This window comes from Leucopleurus acutus (genome assembly GCF_964270905.1).
Source record: "Leucopleurus acutus genome assembly, chromosome: 3".
In the NCBI taxonomy this organism is placed as follows: domain Eukaryota; kingdom Metazoa; phylum Chordata; class Mammalia; order Artiodactyla; family Delphinidae; genus Leucopleurus; species Leucopleurus acutus.
The window spans coordinates 7,870,464-7,884,441 of NC_139145.1; positions in this window are offsets into that span (position 1 = coordinate 7,870,464).

Sequence of the window (13,978 nt, forward strand, 5' to 3'; positions counted from 1 at the left end):
CACGCACCTTCCCAAGTGGTCCAGCCACTTTGGCCCGGGAGATGCCAGGTGTAACCCTGCTCATCATGCCCTGGTGTGCCCCACCCCGGGTTACCCTTGCTGCAACCTGCAGCCTCCCTGGCTAAAGTCCTTGCCTCGCCTTTCAGTCTGCTGGTAGCTGCTGGGCAGGAAACGTGAAGATGAGCAAAGACTGGCGGGTTTCTCCACTCCTCTTTGCCTATTTCCAGTCCAGCCCCCATCATACCTGGTCTCCCAGCTCCCGCCCTCACCCCTCACAGTTTGTTTTCCCCTCGATGGTCAGAAGGAGCCTGGGAACACCCGAATCAGATCAGCTCCCTCCTCTGCTTAGAATCCTTCATGGCTCCCACCTCATTCAGAGTAAAAGCCAAAGTCCTCACTGTGGCCCAAAAGGCCCTGCATGATCTGATCTTGTCACCTCCCTGCCATCCCCTCCTCCCATTGTCTTCCTTAATCATGCCACTCCAGCTGCCCACCTCTTCCATGTGGCTCTAAAGACTAGGGCGCAACTCCACCTCAGGGCCTTTGTACATGCTGTTCTCCTTTCCACACGTCGGTGCCATCACCATACCCCTTGTACAGATGAGGAAACTGAGGCTCAGGGACGCAGAGTGACTTGTGCCATTTTACCCAATGAATCAGTGTCAGATCTGTCATTCCAGATCTGTGGCCCAGAGAGCCTGACTCCAAAGTGGTTGTCTCTAAATACCAGCTGGGGGACTTCCCTGGTGATCCACTGTTTAAGAATCCGCCTTCCAATGCAGGGGATGCGAGTTCAATCCCTGGTCGGGGAACGAAGATCCCACATGCCGCAGGGCAACTAAGCCTGTGGGCCACAACTAGAGGGCCCACACGCTGCGACTACTGAGCCCACGTGCTCTGGAGCGCACCCGCCACAGCTAGAGAGAAGCCCACACGCTGCAACGAAAGATCCCACATGCCACAACAATGATCCTGTGTGCCTTAACTAAGACCCAATGCAGCCAAATAAATAAATAAATAAATATTTTTAAATAAATAAATAAATAAATACTAGTTGGGGGACTTCCCTGGCGGTCTAGTGGTTAAGACTCTGTGCTTCCAATGCAGGGGGCACTGGTTCGATCCCTGGCCGGGGAATTAAGATCCCAAGTGACGATCAGGAATGACCAAAAATAAAAAATAAAATAAATACCACTTGGATCCCAATCCAGGCCAGGCTGTGTGACCCAGGGTAAATCTCTCAACCTCTCTGAGCCTCTGTTTCCTCATCTGCTCAGTGAGGGGTGGGGTCAGCACTAAGCTCCAGGCCCTTGTGGGAGCTGATTCCACACAGGAGCCAGTGGGGGCTATGAACCCTGTCTTAGTGGAAAAACTTCTTCAAGGAACCCTCCAAATAAAGGTCCTGCTCCAGCTACCTGCCCACCCTGGTGCCCGCCAGACTTGATTAACAAGGCAGTTCTTCTCCAGGATACGACCAGGCCTGACTCAGCCAGACGGGGCTGGGGTGACCCCGGCAGCTGCTCAAACAGAGGCTGAGCTTGGTGGGGACTTTGGCCTCCTCTTGCTGGTGTGGGAGAACAGCCTGTGGGGTCTGATGGCAGCAGTTTGCGGACCTAGGAGGAGGGACTGCACTGGTCCAGGTGGTGAGTTCAGAGTAGGAATGATCACAGGCAGGGCTTGGAGTCCCAAAAGACCTGGATTCCAATGCTGGCTTGGCTACAGCCAGGCTAAGTGACCTGGATGGGGTGGGGGTGGGGCTCTCTGGACCTCAGTTTCCTCATCTGTGAAATGGGGATGTTACCTTCAGAGCCGACCCTGTGGGCCCATGTTCGGTGCCCATGAGATGTTGTCAGGAGAGCACAGAGCCCAGGAGATGCTGCCTTTGTCCTATTGTTTTTCCTGCCGCTTCCGGAGCCGGGGGAGGAAGCTGGGAGCCGGCTCAGGGTGTCCAGGCCTGCCTTTGGGAGTTTAAGTCACAAAGACAAAGGCTGGGCCCAGAGAGGCCAGAGGGGCAGGCCACAGGCTTCCTGTTTTTCTTTGAACAGATGGCTGAACCTCCAGACGCTTGTCTGTGTGGATGCTAATCCACGTCCCTGGTAATCACTTCTTATCCCTCCTGGTGACACTTCTGTCCAGTTTGCTCATTTCCAGTGCTCTGGTCACATTCCAACGTCTGGGAATTTTTCTCCGGGGGTCCCAGACACCCAAGGGGTCCACAAATAGAAGTCGGGGGGGTCCATGAATTTGGAGGGGAAAAACTTGCATCACTCACGCCTGCCCCTGCTCCTAACGTTAACAGTCATTAGAGCTGCTACCGGGCCTCGGTATTTAAGTGTGAGGAAAGATGTACAAATTCCATCACAATTAAAGCATATTTTGATAACTGTATCGCATGTAATGGGTTTCCTTTACCATCTGAGGTGTTTTATTTTAGGCACTTACAAACTTCCACTGATAAGGGCCCACGGCACAAAAAGGTCCCCCTACCACATGCCTAAAACCTGCTGTGGCTCCCCATTGCTGCAGGAAGGAGCCAAGCTCCTCCCTGTGGCCTACAGACTCCCTCATCTGCCCCATAAGCCTGCTCCCCCTTCCTTTCCCCACCTCATTCATTCACGCCAGCAGCATTTATTGAGCACCTGTTGTATGCCAGGCATGGGAAGGAGGTAATGTCAGTGCTGAGACCTGAAGTTCAGGCTGAGTTGGGGAGGCAGGGAGTTCTAGGCAGAGGGACCAGCAAGGCTAAGATGGAGAGGAGAAGTAGAAGTCACCCGTGTGCAGCGCAGGGAGGAGAGGATGAGACTCAAGGTTGGTGAGTTTGTGGGATCAGGTCCGGCAGGACCTCCCAGTGGGGGCCTGGGCATAGCCCAGCGGGTAGTGGGGAACCCTGGAGGGGTGCAGAGCAAGACAGGGGCACCCTCTGGTTTGTTTCAGGAAGATCTGATTCTCCTGTCCGGACTGGCCCCTACAGTGACCTTTTCTCCTCTCGAGTTCCCTGTGTCACCTGTCCCACCATTGAAGCACAAGTGCGAGTTGGCTGTAAGGAACTGGGGCACACGTTGACAAGAACTCTCTCACCGACTGACCAGGGCTCTGGGGGACACCTTGCCTCTGTGAGATGGAACCTATGAGGCACATTCACCAGATGAGCCGACTAGGCTTAGGAAGACTCTGGCGACCCAGCTGAGAAGTGGTGGAGTTAGGACTTGAACCCAGCGCTACCTCTTGCATGAAAGCCCTGCCCTCCATCCTGTGGCATTTCCTCCTTAGCACAACTTTTTGGAGCAGGCGGCAATGACTTCCACAAAACTCTATCTTCTAGGTGGAACAAGTTTTCTCAGGCCAGCAACTTCCTGTATCTTTACCACTGCACCTTGCAGTGGTTACGTGCTCCGATGCTCGGGTTCAAATCCTGCACCTTGGCTATGATGCCAGCCTAAAAAGACTCGTTTCACGCTTATTAGAATGGCTAAACTAAAAATACCGACAATACCAAGTGCAGATGAGGATGCAGAGAAGCTGGGCCTCTCAGATGCTGCTGGTGGTGAGACAGGCCGGGACCCGGGACCCTTTGCTGCCGTGCTTGCACCTGGACAAACGCCTCCTCCAGCAACAAAATACAAAGAAACTATAAGGGACTAAAAATAACTGCATGCATGGGCAGTTGGGGCAAATTATGGACAAGATACAAAAAGGCCAAAAACACACACAGCACCACCATGGGGGTGGACAGACCGCCTAAGCCACCCTTCCAGGGAACCTGTTACTTGTTTTTGCTCCCTCCTGCTGCAACAGGGGCCCCAATAAAGTCTTGCCTGAATTTCTTGTCTGGCCTCTTATCAATTTCTATCGATTAAGGAGGCCAAGAACCCTGGCTGGGAATAGTGGGAATGCAAAATGGTGAGCCACTCTGGAAAACAGTTTGGTGGTTCTTAAAACACTAAACATGCAACCACTGTACGGCCCCGCAATCCCACTGCTGTGAATTTAGAAATGAAAATTTATGTTCACATAAAAACCTGTACGTCATTATTTACAATAGTTTTATTCATAATCACCAATAGCTGGAAACACTCAATTGTCCTTCAATGGGTGAATATAAAACAAACTTGGGTCCATTCGTACAATGGAATATTCTTCAGCAACAAAAAGGAACAAACTACTGATACAGGCAGCAAAGCTTTACGCCCAAATGCTTTATGTTGCAGTGAAAGAGGCCAGGCTCAAAAGGCTGCATGTCGTATGATTCCAAATATATAACATTCTCAGAGAACAGATCTCTAGCATGAGAGAGCAGGTCAGTATTTGCCTGGGGCTGACTACAAAAGGCCAGCATGAGGGAATCTGAGGTATTGTTTTGGAGTTTTGGAGCTCACTGGCAGGACAGCGGATGATGATGACCTAGTAATCAGAGCTGTCGTGGGGGGAATGCCAGGCACTGAGGCACTGAGGGGGCCCTGATGCAATGTTTGACCCAGCCGGAGGGCTTCTCAGAGGAGGCGGCATCTGAGCTGAGACTTAACAGGCTGTGCTGGAGTCCGGCAGGTGAAGGGCCTTCCAGGCCATGGGAACAGCATGAACAGAGGCCCAGAGGAGAGACATTCAGGAAACCGGGTGGCGTTTATTTGACTGAGTATAGAGATTTTTTTTTTTTTTCTTTGAGATTCATCCTTTTTTTCTCTTTTTTCTTCTGGCTGCTCAGCATGACTGGCGGGATCTTAGTTCCCCAACCAGGGATTGAACTGGCAGCCTCGGCAGTGAAAGTGCAGAGTCCTAACCACGGGACCACCAGGGAATTCCCTCCAAAATTCATATGTTGAAGCCCTACTTCCCAGGACCTCAGAATGGGACTGTATTTGGAGACAGGGTGTTTGTTTGTTTTTTAAAATTAATTTTTATTGTAGTATAGTTGATTTACAATGTTGTGTTAGTTTTGTGCTGTACAGCAAAGTGAATCAGTTACACATATACATACATCCACTCTTTTATAGATTCTTTTCCCATATAGGTCATTACAGAGTATTGAGTAGAGTTCCCTGTGCTATACAGAAGGTTCTTATTAATTACCTATTTTATATATAGTTGTGTGTATGTGTCAATCAGAGATAGGGTCTTTAAAGAAGTCATTAAGTTAAAAAGAGGTCCAGGGCTTCCCTGGTGGCGCAGTGGTTGAGAATCTGCCTGCCGATGCAGGGGACACGGGTTCGAGCCCTGGTCTGGGAGGATCCCACATGCCACGGAGCAACTAGGCCCGTGAGCCACAACTACTGAGCCTGCGCGTCTGGAGCCTGTGCTCTGCAACAAGAGAGGCTGCAACAGTGAGAGGCCCGCGCACCGCGATGAAGAGTGGCCCCCGCTTGCCGCAACTAGAGAAAAGCCCTCGCACAGAAACGAAGACCCAACACAGACAAAAAATAAATTAATAAAAAAAAAAAAAAAAGAGGTCCAGTTAAGACAAAGCCACCCCAGGGTACAGAGGTGCCATGGGTAAAGAAGAGAATCTCAGAGGACCTGGGATTACCAGGCCACCTGGAGCGATGCAGACAGAGGAGGGGGTGGTCTCCAGGGGGGCAGGGCCAGACCTCAGAGCGACAGCAGCCACTGTGATTGCTCCAAACACCCATGAGGAAAAACTTGCGACGTGGGAGGGCAGGGTCCATGACAAAAACCTGCTCCAAGGGTTCAAGCCACAAAGCAAGGTCTCAGCCTGTTTTCTTTAAGGCCACAGAGGAAATAGTTACTAGTTCAGGGATGGGCTGACCTGACCTCAGCCTTTCGGGCTGAGCTGTGGGTATCTTCTCTCCACAGCTTCTCTCTACACTCCCGTGGATGGACAGCTGACCTCGGGCTACCCTCAGCCTGCAGTTTCTCCTTACCTCCAGCTCAGAAGCAAAAACTATACTTAAAAAAAAAAAATAGCTTTGGGACTTCCCTGGTGGTCCAGTGGTCAAGACTCCATGCTCCCAATGCAGGGGGCCTGGATTCGATCCCTGGTCAGGGAACTAGTACCTGCATGCCGCAACTAAGACCTGGAGAAGATGAATAAATAAATAAATAAATAAATAAGTAGCTTTACTGTGGGGGAGGGATAAATTAGGAGTTTGGGATTAACATATACACACTACTGAGTAGATATATGTGTATGTATAACTGATTCACTTTGCTGTACACCTGAAACTAACACAACATTGTAAATCAACTATACACCAATAAAAATTAAAAAAAAAAAACAAATGCACTACTGTATATAAAACAGATAACCAGTAAGGAGCTACTGTATAGCACAGGGAACTATACTCAATATTTTGTAATACCCTATAAGGGAGAAGAATCTGAAAAAGAATATATATATATAACTGAATCACTTTGCTGTATACCTGAAGCTAACACAATATTGTAAATCAATTATACTTCAATAAATTAAATTAATTTAAAAATAGCTTTATTGAGATATAATTCACATACCACACAATGCCCCATGTAAAGTGTACTCCAGTGGTTTTTAGTATTTTCACAGATAAGTGCAAACTTCATCATGGTCAGTTGTAAAATATTTTTATTACTCAGAAACTCCTGTACCCTTAGCTCTCACCCTCTTGTCTCCTGTCCCCTGTCCCCACCCCCTGAGCCCTGTGTAACCACTAACCTACTATCCTGGACTTCCTATGACTGGAATAAAATAACATGTGGTCTTTTGCATCTGACTTCTTTCACTTAGCATAATGTTTTCAAGGTCCATCCTTGTTGTAGCGTGTGTCGGAACTTCATTCCTTATGTGGCTGAATAATAAATATTTCATTGTATAGATATACCCCAATTTGTTCATCCATTCATCAGTGGATGAACTTTTGGGTTGTTTCCACCATTTGGTTATTGTGAATAATGAACGCTTCTCTGAACATCTGAGTACAAGGTACTTGTGTGTGGTTAGGACTCCGAGCTCACTGCCGAGGACCCAGGTTCGAGCCCTGGTCCGGGGAACTAAAATCCCACAAGTTGCGAGAAGTGCCCCCCCCAAAAAAAAGGAAAAGTCAGCAAAGTACTTGTGTGGACGTATGTTTTCATGTCTCTTGGGTGCATATCTAAATGGGTCAGATGGTAATTCTATGTTCAACCTTTTGAGGAACTGCCAGACTGTTTTCCAAGGTGGCTGTGCCATTGTACATTCCCACCAGCAGTGTATAAGGGCATCTATTCCTGCACATCCTCACGTGGAAACTCTTCTTGAGCCCATTTTGCAGATAAGACCCAGGTATACTGAGGCCAGTCAGTGAGGGGCAGTGCCAGGTCAGTGAGTGGCACCCAGATCTTTAGACCCCAGACACAAGGGTTTTCTCATTTCACTGAAGCTTGAATAAAGAGTTGATGGGTCTTTATTGAGCTCCTACTGTGTACCAGGCACTGAAGACATCCAGTGAACAAAGCAGACAGGAATCCTTGCAACTGTGAGGAGTAGGGGCATGGAGAGGACCTAGATTATTTAAAATAATGTTACTAAGTTTAATATAAGGTAGAAAAATTTGGAGGAATATATGGGATTAAAAGGAACTCTTTTGGGACTTCCCTGGCGGTCCAGTGATTAGAAGCAGTTTCACTGCCAAAAAAATAAGTTGGGGGGACTCTTTTTCTAGGTGGCTATCAATTTTTACAATGTTTGGATGTTTTTACACTAAGCATAGGTTATTTTTTTATGCTCTTTTTAAATTGTGGTAGGATATCTATAACACAAAATTTGCCATTTTAACTATTTTTAAGTGTACAGCTCAGTGGTGTTAATTACATTCACAATGTCATGCGACCATCACCACTATTTAATTCCAAAATTTTTTATCGCCCCAAACAGACGTTCTGCACCCATTAGGAATAACTTCCCTGATACCAATCCTGGTAACTTTTATTCTCTCTTCTGTCTCTGTCAGTTTGCCTATTCTAGGTATTTCTCTTTTTAAAAAAAAAAATTATTAGAGTATAATTGATTTATAATTTTGTGTTAGTTTCAGGTGTACAGCAAAATGAATCAGCTATAAGTATACATATATCCCCTCTTTTTCAGATTCTTTTCCATAAAGGCCATTACAAAGTACTGAGTAGAGTTCCCTGTGCTATATAGCAGGTCCTTATTAGTTTCTTTCTTTCTTTTTTTAAAATTTATTTTATTCAAGTGTAGTTGATTTACAATGTTGCGTTAATTTCTGGTATACAGCAAAATGATTCAGTTATACACACGTACACATTCCTTTTCATGTTCTTTTCCGTTACAGTTTATCACAGGATATTGACTATTGTTCCCTGTGCTATACAGTGGGACCTTGTTGTTTATCCATCCTATATATAATAGTTTGCACCTGCTTATCCCAAACTCCCAGTCCACCCCTCCCCCACCCCAGATATTTCATATAAGTGGCATCATAAGCACAGACTATTTTTGTGATGAAAAATGGCCAGACTTCATTTTGTTTTTAAATACTTGGTGCCCGCAGTCACACCTGCCCATATTAAACACACAAAAGGTGTCAAGGGATGCCCGTTGGGTCTTCGGGTGTCAGAAGGGCTGCAGATGAGGGGCCAGAGGCTACTCCTGGCAGACTCTGAAAGCCAGGCCCAGGAACAGGAGGTGAGGATGCAGATGTAAGGCTGGACTTCCAAAGGAGACAGCTGTGGGCTCAAAGTCTCCTTTGCCTCATGGAAGCCTGAGAGCTCCCTGGCCCAAGGAATAAGGGGGTCAGACCGGAGTCCACCAATAACTGACCAAGTTGCTTTGTCAGGTAGTGATATCCCCGTCACCCGATGTTCTCAGAAAGAAGTCAGGTCCAGGGAATTCCCTGGTGATCCAGTGGTTAGGGACTCTGTGCTTCCACTGCTGGGGGCCCAGGTTTGAGCCGCGCGGCGTGGCCAAAAAAAAAAAAAAAAAAAGAAAAAAAGAAAGAAGCCAGATTCAATGTTGTAATTGTCTGTTTACACATCTGGGTCCCCAAAATATCTGAGTTTGGGATGATAGGGACTGCGTCTGTCTTATTTGGCACAATGGTGGGCATATACTGGGTGTTCAATGGATGCTTTTTGAATAAAAAATTGAATGAATTAGAGAGTGGGGAGAGGCCACCCATCAGAAAGGAGACCTGACTTTGGACTCAGGAGACAGGCCTTCACATCTCATCTGTGTGGGCTGGGGCACAGGCCTTCTGCCACCGTGCCTCTAGTTTCTTATCTGTAAAATGGGTGTAGTAAAGAGCACCTACCTCCAAGGAGGGGAGGGAAGAATCCAGACCATTTGTCAAGCACCTGACATGGAGTAAGGGCTACGGGAAATGTCTACACCAACTCTCTCAGGTCTTTTAAGAGGGAACCACAGAAAACAGTCTGAACCCAGACTGAAAAGGAAATTCCTGTGCGGGGCGGGACTGTTTTCCATGACCCCTGAGGTCTTGGCTGTTTCGGGTCAGAGCTGTTTTTTTGTTTCTGCAGATCATCTCTCTCTCGCATGGTCCAAGATGAAGTCGTGGTTTCCAACATCCCTGCCAGGCTCAGCAAGGAGCATCCGCTGAGATGATGAGAAAACCCTCCCAGGAATGCAGAGGCCTCGGCCGAAGAGGCCGCCTGTCCTCCAGTGCCACTGCCCCGCCCCCAGGCACCTTTTACAAACAATCAAAACATCCCTCCATTTTCTAAACAATTTCTTCTGCGTGCCAAAGGAATCCGTGTTCACTCTAGACAATTTGGGAACATTTTTCAGAAAAGACTACATAAGAAAAAAAAAGTTGCCCAAAAGCCCACCAATGCAGGCATTTTTGTGAATTTCCTCCTGGTCATTTTTCTCTACAGAACAGTCATCTGTGCGAATTTTTCAAAAGTTGGGATTGTTCTGAACGCACGACTTTGGAAACTGCTGTGTCCTCTTGGCAACATGACGGGATTGTTCTATGTGGGTTTTCCCCACCGTTGACCCTCCAAGGCCATGGTGGGTTCTGTACTTTAAGATAAGAAAGACTGGGGACTTCCCTGGTGGTCCAGTGGTTAAGACTCCATGCTTCCATTGCAGGGGACCCGGGTTCGATCCCTGGCCAGGGAACTAAGATCCCACATGCCATGCATGGTGTGGCCAAAAAAAAGATAAGAAAGACTGTATATTTGTGGGCAGATGGGTGAACAGCAAAACATCTATGTGGTGGTTAAGACTGAGGCCCTGGGGTCAAATTCTGGCTCCCACCACTTTCGGACTCTGTGGGACAGTTTTGTGCCTCAGTTTCCTCATCTGTAAAATGGGGATATATTACTCCACTTAATCTCACAACAACCCTGGCCCCCACAGTGAGTCAACAGCAGAGAAAGGATGTTCTTAAGGATGACACCGCACTGCCTTCCCAGCAAGTTATAAAAATCACACCTTCAGTGCTACGTTATTTATATAAAATCACAAAACACGCATCCAACGTTGTCTGCTTTGCCATGATTCATTATATCCAGCCTACATGCTCTATGGAGCTTTCTGTGTTTGTGTTCTATGTCCTCATTAAAAAAAGATTGTTTAAATAAATTAAATGGCAAACAGCACAAATGAATTTGGAGCAAAAAACAGATGCCATTACCAGATTTCTTTTTCTTTTTTTTTGCGCGGGCCTCTTACTGTTGTGGCCTCTCCCGTTGCGGAGCACAGGCTCCAGACGCTCAGGCTCAGAGGCCATGGCTCACGGGCCCAGCCGCTCCGCGACATGTGGGATCTTCCCGGACTGGGCACGAACCCGTGTCCCCTGCATCTGCAGGCGGACTCTCAACCACTGCGCCACCACGGAAGCCCATCAGATATTTTTTAAAATTAATTAATTTTATTTATTTTTTGACTGCATTGGGTCTTCATTGCCACACGAGGGCTTTCTCTAGTTGCAGCGAGCGGGGGCTACTCTTCATTGCAGTGCACAGACTTCTCATTGCAGTGACTTCTTGTTGCGGAGCACGGGCTCTAGGCATGTGGGCTTCAGTAGTTGTGGTGCGTGGGCTCAGTAGTTGTGGCATGCAGGCTCAGTAGTTGTGGCACACGGGCTTAGTTGCTCTGTGGCATGTGGGATCTTCCCAGACCAGGGCTCGAACCCATGTCCCCTGCATTGGCAGACGGATTCTTAGCCACTGAGCCACGAGGGAAGTCCCGTTACCAGATTTTTTATTTTTTTTTAAGTTTCTCACTGATTTTATTTTATTTTGGGGGGTATTTTTTAAAGTATTTTAATTTAATTTAATTTAATTTAATTTAATTTATTTGGCTGCGTCAGGTCTTAGTTGCGGCAGGCAGGATCTTCGTTGCAATATGTGGGATCTTTCATTACAGTGCTCGGGCTCTTCATCGTGGCACACGGGCTTCTCTAGTTGTGGTGTGTGGGCTCAGTAGTTGCGGTGTGTGGGCTTAGTTGCCCCGTGGCATGTGGGATCTTGGTCCCCCAACCAGGGATCAAACCCACGTCCCCTGCATTGGAAGGCAGATTCTTAACCTCTGGACCACAAGGGAAGTCCCAGTATTTCTTTTCTTATTGAAGTATAGTTGACTTACAATATTATATTAGTTTCAGGTGTATGACATAGTGATTCAATATTTTTATAGGTTATACTCCATTTAAAGTGATTACCAAATAATGAACTTTGTTTTTAATTAATAGAATTTAGTTTTTCATAGTTTTAGGCTTACAGAAAAATTAAATGGAAAGTACAATTCTCACATATCTCCTCTGTCCCTGCTCACAGTTTGCTTTATTATTAACATCTAGCATTAGTGTGGTAAATTTGTTAAAACCGATGAACCAATATTGATACATTATTATCAACTGAAGTCCATAGTTCACATTGAGTTCACTCTTGGTGTTGTACATTCAGTGGGTTTTGACAAAGGCACAATGTCTTGTATCCGCCAGTACAGTGTTGTTGTGCAGAACAGTTTCACTGCCTTAAAAATCCTCTGTGCTCCCTGTATTCCTCCCCCCAACCCCTGTCCCTACCCCAACCCTGAATCCCTGCTACCCAATGATCTTTTCTTTTTTTTTTTTTGAGCCTTGGAACATGCGGGATCTTAGTTCTCCCACCAGGGATTGAAACCCTGCAGTGGAAGTATGGAGTCCTAACCACTGGACAGCCAGGGAAGTTCCCCAATTATTTATTTTTTTAATTTTTAAAAATATTTATTTGGTTGGTTGCACCAGGTCTTAGTTGCGGCTCGCCGGCTCCTTAGTTGCAGCACGAGGGATCTTTAGTTGTGGCATGTGAACTCTTAGTTGCAGCATGCACGTGGGATCTAGTTCGCTGACCAGGGATCAAACCCAGGCCCCCTGCATGGGAGTTTGGAGTCTTATCCACCACGCCACCAGGGAAGTCCCTCACCCAATGATTTTTACAGTTTGTATAGTTTTGCCTTTTCCAGAATGTCACATGGTTGGAATCACACTGTACATAGCCTTTTCAGACTGGCTTCTTTCACTTAACAATATGTATTGAAGCTTCCTCTTCAATCAATTCTGTTCCGCAGAAATATTGTCTGAATTAACATATAGCCTCTTTCTTTAACCGCCAGTCACAACCAATCCCCTGTTGATGGAATTTAGGTTGCTTCTCCCTTTTCACATTTATAAATAATGGCGTGGTGAACATCTCTAGAGCCACAGTTTTGGGCTTCCTTAGGAGAGATGGAATTGCTGGCAGCTGCAGATTTCAATACCTAGTGCCAAACTACCCTTCTGCTAGATGTACCAATTTACACCCTGCTTGACCCTATATTTTAATTGGATAGGTTTCCAGGGACTTATTTGGCCTGGAGTGCTTCCCAAATCTGATGTAAAATGACCAAGGTTTTATTTATTTATTTATTTATATTGGGGTATAGTTGTCTTACAATATGGTGTTAGTTCCTACTGTACAGTGTAGTGGAGTTCCCTGTGCTACACAGCAGGTTCTCATTAGTTATCTATTTTATACATATTACTGTATATATGTCAATCCCGATCTCCCAATTCACCTCACCCCTCTCCTTAGCCCCTTGGTGTCCATATGTTTGTTCTCTACGTCTGTGTCTCTATTTCTGCCTTGAAAACAGGTTCATCTGTACCACTTTTCTAGATTCCACATATATGCGTTAATATGCAATATTTGTTTTTCACTTTCTGACTTACTTCACTGTGTATGACAGTCTCTAGGTCCATCCACGTCTCTACAAATGACCCAATTTCGTTCCTTTTTATGGCTGAGTAATATTCCGTTGTATATATATGTACCACATCTTCTTTATCCATTCATCTGTCGATGGGCATTTAGGTTGCTTCCATGACCTGGCTATTGTAAACAGTGCTGCAGTGAACATTGGAGTACATGTGTCTTTTTGAATCATGGTTTTCTCTGGGTATATGCCCAGCAGTGGGATTGCTGGGTCATATGGTAATTCCATTTTTAGTTTTTTAAAGAACCTCCATACTGTTCTCCACAGTGACTGTATCAATTTACATTCCACCCCACGCAGCTTGTGAGACTTTAATTCCCTGAACAGGGATGGAAACCGGGCCCTTGGCAGTGAAAGCGAGGAGTCCCAGCCACTAGGCCGCCAGGGAATTCCTGTGAGATGTGTTCTCGTGGGGGGTTCTTTAAGCTTTGTGGCTTGTTTCCTTCGCAGTAAGAAGAGGTAGCCACACCCACTGCCATGAGAGGGCAGTGTCTGGGGGAAGGCCTGACACAGACAGAAGGAATGGTATGTATCCCTAAGATGGGAACTGCTGTGCCAGAAAGCTCTAGGAGATGCCATTTATATGCTTTTAATGGGAGCAGCGGCCCCTACAGCTGTGCAAGGAGGCAGCTCCAGAATTGACACCATCAGCTGCTGAATCATTCAGGGCAACTTGGCAATTCAAGTTCACAAGTAAATCTTCCTCCATTTTAGATGAAATTCAACAGCTATGCTGATCATGACTTTGCATTCTTCACAGAAGGTACAAACATATCCCTTGGCCTGTAC